Source organism: Xiphophorus hellerii, chromosome 21 (genome assembly GCF_003331165.1).
Source record: "Xiphophorus hellerii strain 12219 chromosome 21, Xiphophorus_hellerii-4.1, whole genome shotgun sequence".
Classification (NCBI taxonomy): Eukaryota; Metazoa; Chordata; class Actinopteri; order Cyprinodontiformes; family Poeciliidae; genus Xiphophorus; species Xiphophorus hellerii.
Genome location: NC_045692.1, coordinates 8,146,550 through 8,156,414, shown reverse-complemented (window position 1 = coordinate 8,156,414; position 9,865 = coordinate 8,146,550).

The window sequence follows — 9,865 nt, the reverse complement described above, 5'->3', positions numbered from 1 at the left end:
ATCTCAGAAATTAACCCACTCAGCTCATTGCTATAACTTGGGAAGCTAAATCAAAGATTTTATTGAAGACAAAACTCTGGAAGCTATAACCTTCCGGCTATGCAACCTGGCTATGCAACTAAAAAAATAAAATAATATATTTGTTTTACAAAATCTGTTGAACTAGTACTATATCCTGACAGCATGAGACAAATAATCTGGGAAAAAAAATTAAGCTCCTCCACCACCTCGAGTGCTACTATTGCTGTCTGAAGAAATAACCAATCAGAGCCCGGAGGAGGGTCTTAACATTGTCAGTCATGCTTTTGTGAACATGTAGCTTAATACGCTAAATGGCGGAAAAACAACTTACTGTTACAGGTAAACAGTCTGAGCATTCTTGGCAGGCTCTGCTGTAGCATAGCATACAAAAGGGTGAGCGCATGAGCGGTGTACACAAGAATGATTGGCAGCGCTAAGACCCTCCCGCTGGCTGTGATTGGTTATTTCTGACAGAGCTGTGTATTTCTGTAGTTAACACTGGACAAAGGCAGAGGAGTTTTATTTATTTTTTCCCCCACAGATTATCTATCACATAATATACAGTAATGACATTGTCACACCTGAAACATTTTTAACATATATTTTATTTGTAATAGTTACATACTGCAGCTTCAACCTTAAAACAGGAGACCGGGTGGCTATTCCCTCTTTTGGTGTTGCACTTCCTCTCCCACTGAAATTATTGACAGTTCTGTTACGATCTGCTGCAGTCCCACGAGCCCAAGCCTAAAAAGGAATAAACTCTTGCCTGACCTCTTAGCCAGAGAAAGAGAGCGTTTGCCAGAAGCACAATCTGACCCACTTCCAATTCCGTGTTGAGGATCAGTCACAGGTCTAAAAGCGAAGGGGTAGTTGCACCGTGCAGCGTATAGAACTGTTAGCTCCCTACAGGAAACGTTCAGAACATTTTCGGTGCAGAGGGGAGCAGGGGGTGTGGGGGACTCTAGTTTTCTGTGATACTGTAACCACGTCCAATCAGAGGGAAAATCTCCCCGGAGGTTGTTTGTGTGCGAGCGTGGTGAATTACTTTCCCCCCGTTCCGTCTTTGAAGCTTACAGTTTCCAGGCTTATGAGAGGTCTCTCCGAGGAGCTATTACACGAACTATCTAAGCTCGATATACCGGCTGATACACGTTATTAAAAATCTGTCAGATTGACAACATTTTACAGGACATCCACGTTCTGAAATTTCAACCTGGTGAGAGGGTAGCGGGAGAAAAAGAAAGAAACATGAATCTGGCCTCATTTCTTCTGGCTTCTTCTTCTAACATGTCTGCATGCGAAGATACTAAAAGCGATAAAATGGATATTTTATGTTCAAGCATTTTTCCTTCAAAGTACTTTGCAGCAGTTGGAGAATTGTGATATTTAGTCTTTTCAGAACCAGAAATTTACAGTGTGACTTCATAGAAAAATAAAAATAAATTAAACCATCTCTAAGCACAGGATATGATCCCCTGAATTATCTCAATGCTATTAAGAGTTGGCAGGAAGAGACAACTGCGAGTATGACAGTGTGTAAAGCCCGGGAGGAAGAAACACGATTAACTTATGATCCCTGTAGATTTATCACTTCTCTCAAGACTTGAGAAGAATGATTGGAGGTAATTCCTGAGCTTCAGATCAGTCATAATTTTCTAAGGAGAGGTCTAATGTGAACGTTTTATGAAAGAGACCTTTAAGAAGGGATGACAGGATTTAAAACAGAAGAAAACTCTCGAATTCTGTTATCTTAAATTCTTACTCTGCTGTGACGATTAAGAAACTGATGATTAAGTTCATAAATAGAGAAGCAGGGATTTGTACCCTTTTCAAATGGATACGTCTGTGCAGTGTCATTTTCACTGTGACGCTACCTCAGAATATGGACCCTTACTTTTCCCTTCACCTATTAAATGTTTTTAGTTTTAAAGCTGCAATGTCAGTTTTCTTTTTTTTTTTTGAAGTTTTCTTTTCTTTTCTTTTTTTACATATTTGTTAAAACTGTCACCATGCCATCGCAGTAGAGTATGAGACAAATAATCTGTGAAAAAATGTAGCTCTTCCAGGGCAATCTGCAAAAATACACAGCTCTGTTAGAAACAGCCAATCAGACCCAAGAGGAGGGTCTTAGCAGAGTCTATCATGCTTGTGTAAATGGTGCTCATGCCCTCCCCTTTGCTGTATGCTATGTTGCAACGTCTTCCCCACAGCAGAGCCTGTAATGCTCAGGCTAGTTAGCATAGCTACCAAAGTCGGCAGATAAACAGTTTTCCTGTAACAGTAATCCGCTTCTTCGCCATTAGTACCTTGAGCAGCGCGTACACAGGCATGATTGACAACCTGGAGGGCTTTTTAATGCCTTTTTTGACTGGATGTTGTCAGTCAATCCCTCAAAAAACCCGACACAACAAACTGTCAACACAACAAAACTCTACAGGAAGGAACTCTACTTCCTGTCCTGCTTCAAAATAAGAGTCTCAGACATAGACACAGGATAGCAGGCTTAAAGCTCTTTCAAATAGGGAATATAGGAAATAGGTGGTAAATAAATGTTTTGGAATATCTGGTATCACTATATTCATAGTTTGGGTGGGTGAATTACTTTTAAACATTTCTAAAGATTTTCCTAGACGATTCACCAGGAGCTCTGCTACTGGAAGAAAAGAAAAAGAAATGAACTCTTTTTAAAATTATTATGTTAAAAAAACAAACATTCAAAGAGTTAGCACCAGTTAGATGCTTTGATTATTACAGCTGCAGCTTCCTTTTAAGCTCTACGTGTAATATATATTTTTAAAGACTTCCAGCCCGTTTTCAAAACCAGAGAAATCCATTGTCATCCACAAGATTCCCCGGCTAATTTAGGAACAAAATCAACCACCCATTCTACTAACTGAGCTTCTTCGTCTCATTGATTTCTTTCTGTTCTGATTCGCGGTAAATAGAATTGCGTTTTGCAAGTTGCTTAATTTTTTTAATTTTTTATCCTAAACCCATGACTGAGAGAGCCCCCCGCCCCACACCTCTCATTCCAGGCGGGTGTAAAGTCGAGCACATTATGTAAATATTCCTTCTTTTTCCAATGATGGCAATGTGTGGGATGTAATCAGGCTGTTTTAATACAAAACAGGCCCCCATTTTGACTGTGTGCGTGCGTGGGGGTGCGCGTGTGTGTGCCTAAGGTTTAAACAAGCCAGCGCACAGCTTCACATGGCAGGGCATTACGGCTGGGTTAATAGAGAGCAGCCTCTCTGCCTTGTGTTAAAACGTCCAGGAAGCAAGCGCAATTACATCACTGATGGGCGGGTGGTCGGAGCCAGGGACCCCAGATGTGTGCATTTCCTGTGTCATTTGGTCGTCAGAGCTCAGCCAAGGCGTGATTGAAAATGACAAAATGAAAGGTTTCGGACAGCAAAGCCGGATTTTTTAGGATGTGCTCCTCGAGTTGGGATGCACGCTGGTGAAAATCACAGCGGGGGTTTCTTCTTCTTCTTCTTTGCACAGTTTTTTGGCAAGGCTGTTTCTGATATGTAGGAGGCGGCTACTGTACAAGCTGGGAAACAAAATTTTTGAACCGCATGACTAAATGTGCACTCAGAAATGTTCATTTAAAAGCCAAATTAGACTTCCTGATTCATTTTTAAACAACAACAGTGAGAGTCTATTGTTGTTTAACAGACTCTGACTATTAAACAATAGTCAGAGAAATAGAGATAGAGAGAGAGAAAAAAAATTGCATGTAAACTTAAGCCACTCTGCATCGACTGGGGATTTAGAGCCAAATAACCATCCAACTGTGGAAAATACTTGTTGGAATATGAAGAGCTTTTCTTGAGCTTTTTGACCTGTTTAGTTGGGCTCTGCTGGCTGATTAAACATCAGTCAGTCTTTGGCCTTGTCGAAAAGGCTGCTTCTCACTGCGCAGCGATCAGCCTGTGCTGTAGCTCCGAGCCGAATTCAAAGCAACATCTGGAGAGGAAATGCGATCCGCTCCTGATCCCACCCAGACACAGGAGTAATATAGGAAACAAAGCCTCCTAAGACGGGATTCTCTCACACACACAAAAAAAAGTGGAAGAATCTGTATTTTATGTGTTACTTCTTCTCCGTGGATTTAGCCCTGTTTGCTGTGATACTCACTTAGTGAAATTCAGCGCAACTGTTTTCCTTAAGAAGTAAATTGGTGAAGGCAGTCCACCTGAGCTTTTCTGTAAGACACCATGATGAGGGGCAACAAATGTTATCAGGGAAAAGGTAGTGAAAAAGTTTAGGGGGTTAAAAAACTACTTCAGACTGCATGCGCATCTGATGTTCACCTTACAGGCAGACAACAGTAGTTACAGAATTGTCCTAGTCAAAGTTCAGACATAAGTCCAATTGGGAACCTGGTGGCAAAACGTGAAAATTAATGTTCACAGACGTGCTCCGTCCAATCTGTTGGATTTGAGCTTCTTTGCGTTGAAGAATAGGCAACACTTTTAGTCTCTAGATCTGCAGAGCTGACGCAGAAATGTTAACACTGCAAATTATTTAAGAATTAATTTTTTTTTTTTTACCACTTCACTATTTTGTGTTGGTTCCATCTCATAAGATCCGAACAAAACACCTGGACATTGATGATTTTTTTGTCTTTCTTTTACGCCACAAAACCTAAAGAGATTTTAGACTTCTTTTTAAATGTCCAGCCAAATCAGAAATGTGAACGACTTGTTCATCTCCAGGACACCACGCCTTATTTACGCCATCTCTGGAGCTCTTGATTTTAAAACAGGAGCAATTTATCCTCGGCAGACTGCAGGCCTCTCCTCGTCGTATCTTTTCCGCTAACCTCTTTGCTCCTGGAGAGAGGGAGACAGACGGAACGATTTGGGTTCATGCTGCCAGGAGATGAGCGACGTCTGACCGGGAGCAGATGCAGCCGTGAAGAGATGGAGCTGCATCGCTTTGCAGAGAGAGGCGGTCGAGAGTCCTGGCAAAAGCGCCGCACGAGTGGAAGGACAGCGCAGAATACAGATGAAGAACATACCTTCAATTTCATTGCTTGCGCAAATTAATGTAGCTATAAATGATCTCTTTTCATTCCTTCTTGTTTTGCAGAGATTCTGACTGTGTCCTGTCAAACTCTCTGCAAACGTGCATATTTTGCAAATCTCTTCAGTGTGAGTTCATATGTAGCAAATTTTATGCAAACATTGATGATAACTGAATCAAAGCAAAACTGATACGCCATTTAAAATTAAGATTTACGGGTGCTTGAAGACACACAAAAACTTAACAAAACCTGAGTTATGACCCTATTGATTTTTACCGCGTTTTTTATCCTTTATTGAAATTTCTCCTGAAATATGTGAAAGGAAGCAGCTGAGAAGACTATTTTCTCTTCTGAATGTCTGACTTTTGCCGTTCCTCTGCTTTGTTTCCGGGTAGACCAAAGGATTTTTCAGAGTCATAAACAACAACCAGCAAAGAAGTAAAAGACTCTCAAATAATGTTACAATTTTCTCCAAGTCATCTATTGGAAAAGTTTCTGGTCCCCGTTTCTGTTTGGAGGCTTTAAGCAAATTGTTTCAAATTTGAGAAAAGTAGCAATTTAACATCCCAACAAAATACTATTTTAGAAGTCCAAGTTTTATTTAAGATTTATTCTCTCTTTTTTGTTGCCATCTTTATTGTGTTTCGTTGTTGTTGTTGTTGTTTTTTGTCATATGTTCAACAACTTAAATTATTGCTACTTTAATGTTGGTGATTAAAATCCACCATGATAAAAATCCATCTATTATTAACATTCTGCCATTGCGTTCTGCTGAAGACAAAAACATAGTATCTTCTGCTCATATTTTACAGCACAGCCGATACAGGAAGTTAGAAAAGCAGTCCAATACATCTGGAGATTATTTATGAGGGTTTTTATTGTTATTCCTGATGATTTTTGTTTATTTTTTGTTTGCACTTAATAGGCAGTATGATAAAACGATGACAATGACTCATACTGCTTGCTGGAGGACTGTAAGGCGCTATAGAGATTAGCAAGGAATGTAATTAGCATTATTTTACAAAGCTGAACATTAGGCAGGTGTTTGTAGTTCTCCTTTAAAATGTGGATTTTCCTCATAACTGGTCAGTAAATCACCGTTTCTGCGTGGCCACATTTTTTTTTTGAAAGTGAACAGGTAACAACATTACTGGGTAGTGAAGGCCACAAGCCTAAAAGACACCCTCCGTTTCTGGAGCTACATGGCAGACGTTGCCTTAAACTTCTGCACAACTTATAGTACAGTTGAAATAATCAAATATTAGATTCATTCATTCTTTTTCGGAAAATGTTACTGTAATAACGTGGTTATTATTCGTAAATTGAACATTAACCGCAAAAACAAATGAGGCCAATCAAGGTTGTCTTTTAAAACGAGTTCAACCATAAGCCCGAATATGCCTGTTTAGACTGAAAGCTTTACACTTAAGCTGAGTCTTGCACCCCCTGCAACTCAGTTAATAGTACAGGAAGACCCTTCGCACGAGAAGCCACTGATCTGAGTGACAGGAACACATTATCATCATCTCCTTGGTAATAAATTGTCTCATTAATTTATGCTCTGCCGCGTACACTGATGAGATATATCAGCAATCTCTGTTTTCCCTCATTGCCCTCTGTTATAAATAGGATATTCAGCACTTTAGGAGGCGTCAACAGATAATGGGTGTTGAGTACAACTTTCGCTTTTAAAGTCGGAACATAAACACGTCCTTAGTGCTTTAGTGGTCACAGTGGCTGTGTTTCCATTGCTAATGTGCGCTAATCTTTGTCAATATTCCACTAATGTAAAAATAAAAACACAATTTCGCAGTTGTGTTTCCATTAAATAAGAAACGCAGTTACAGATCTTATTGCTACTGTGAATTGAGGATTAAGCTTAATAGCAAAGTCTGTGGACTGAAACAGCGAATTAAAATAAAACATTGCCAACCTTGCATGAGTTATGGGCAAACATCCCGTCATAATTACGCCTAGACCTTGCTGAAGGCTTCAGGCAACTATTTGATGAGCTGTAGTTTGGATCTGTAGGGGTGTATGTGCGTCAGTATTTACTTGAACCTTTATGTACAATTTTTTTTTATTTATTTTAATTTGCTCAAACACTTGTTTTTTTATTGTATCAATGCTATTGGTTTTATGTTAATTTCACTCTAAAATTCCTGCATATTACAAAGGTTTGCATATTTTTCACTGGGACTGTGTGTCGCAAGTGTTTTACGGAAGAAAAAAAAACATCTTTCATTTGAGTATTATCTTTGTAGAGATATTATTTTTTCCAGAATTATTTTTTCTACCAACAACATTCAGCATTTATTTTAAACATTTTTTAGCATTTGTCGGAAGTCATACATCTCCTACAAGGTGATAATGTTACCAGAATAAAGTCAGAAAATTATGACTTTATTCATGTAACACTAGAACTTTATTCTTGGATAATTTTGACTTCATTCTCATAATGCAATGACTTTATTCTTGTAATATTATTATTTTATTCTTGTAGCTGATTGTTTTCAAAATTTTTTATTTTTAAACATTTTCTTAGCCTGGCTCTGATCTTACGTTATAAATCCAGATGTCCTGCGAAAATCCTTAGAGGTGTGTTAGAGAACTTCGGCGAACCAGCAGCACCTTTAAGCACAATGAGCACAGCGGACAAGGAAAAGCTTGTTTGTGGAGAGGTTCAAAGCTTGGCGAGATTATAAAGCCATATTTAACGTCTAAAAACCTCCAAGAGCGCCGTTTGGTCAGTCATCTGAAGAGACGACTGATCAAACATGGCCGTCCATAAAAACGGACAAGGAGAGCACAGCTTAGGTGGCAGAGTCTAGTAAGAGGACAACTGTAAGTGCTTTTGCCTACATGCAAAATGCAACATATGAAAACTTACAGTATGCCACCCTCAGCACGTCTTTGCTCATCCTGAAACATGGCACTGGCAGCTTCAAGCTAAATAACGGGTAGTCCTGGAAGAAACGCTGTTGGAGGCGGCAAAAGATTTGAGACTATGGCGGAGGTTCAAACCTTTGTTAAAATTAAGACCTCCGCCATAATGGATTTTAACAAAGCATGTGCATATTTCAGGGCATTCAGGTTTGCGGTTGTAATATGATAAAACATTCAAAAGAAAAAAAGACTTTTTGCAAGGCACTTGAACTGCAGCCAAAATGTAGAAATTTCAGTGCAGCTTTGAAGGAGAAAAATCCTCGGAGGAAGATGGGAGGGGATGTGTGTATTTTGGAGTCCGTCTGACTTTTTGTTCTGACACACAATGACACAGCCGTTTACCAGAATCCTCCCTTGGAGTTAGGCTAAACAGAAAAACATTGACCTGGCTCATCACATTCAGCTTTTTGTTATTCTCAGAAGAAACGAAACTAAATCGGACGAACTTCAACCTGAACTCTACGAGTGAGAGAAAGCTCTTAATTACATGGCATTAAGGTTGTGTATCAGATAATATCCAAAACTGTCAGAAGATTAGTTAAAGGTCCAACTCAGTACATTAGATTACTTTTGAAAAGTCAATTTATTTTATGGATCTAGTTCTACACACACTGGGATGTATTTTGCTTAACACTCATGCACTACATCTGTGTGTGTTTTTGGTCTTGATGTATTGACTCCAGGTAATATTTACTCCATGTGAATCTCCGCCAAACTAATCGATATGATTTCCGTCCTCTCTAAAAGCTCCTTTAATCTCAGTTGCCATTGAGCCTTTGACTAAACTTCTACACTTTTTTCTTCCTTTAAACTTTCCATCGATATGCTTTGATACACCACTCCACAAAGTGTCAGACAGTTGTCAAATGGACAGTCTTCCTCATGAGTACTTAGGCCATTGCGCAAAATCTCTACATTAAAAATCGGTCTACTGTGTTACTCAAAATGTCTAAGAAGCTATTTTTGCACTTTTCATTTGCTTAAAATTCCTGAAAGTAAGCTCTTGAAGAATTTTAGTCTGTGTAAAATGAACCTATATAAAATGACTAAACATTTTTAATGCGCTCTCAATAAATACATTAACATATTGAAATGAACCTGCATAATATCCAGAATTGTTAAAACACCCTTTGTCTTCATTAAAAGATTAGTCAAACTGGAGGAGGATTTTTATTACAGAGTGGGGCTGAACACTTTATTCTTCCTGCTGTAACAGCAGGTCAGCTTGCTTAATTTTCCTTGACTGTAAGTATCAGCATCTTCTAAACAGTTCTGCTGAATAATGTGATCTTGAACAGGATCGGTCCTGTCATCGCCCTCTACTGGTTATGCGAAGAATTTATTTCAAATATGCTCCAAACAGATGCAATGAAACGTGTATTTATTTATTTTAACATAAGGTTAATCTAACTTTAGACAAATAAAAAAAAAAATATCTAAATCTGTTAAATATATTTTAAGTTTATGGGTTTTTTTTTTATTTTTAGGGACAGCAACAATTATTTCTTAGGACCCTCTGTAGAGTTTTACATACCTCGTTGTATGTGCAGTAAAGAATAAGTACATTTTTTGTGCATTTTTAAAGTAGCGGCAGTGTTTTATTTGTGTATTTATTTTGTTAGTACAACAATTATAACAATGGTTCTTGTCATCTTGGGGGGGAAAAGACACAAACCGAAACTCCACTAAGTATTGTGAGGTTATATAAGTGTTTATTTACATTCAAATGGAGTACAGTAGAAACTGGAAAAAAAAAAAAAAGGCTGCAAGTGTTCAGCTTGTGTCAAACATGGCAAAGAGAGCTGCCGGGATGCGAGTTGTTTTTATTGGAGACTGGCTGGAGAAGGGATGGAGAGGGAGGGT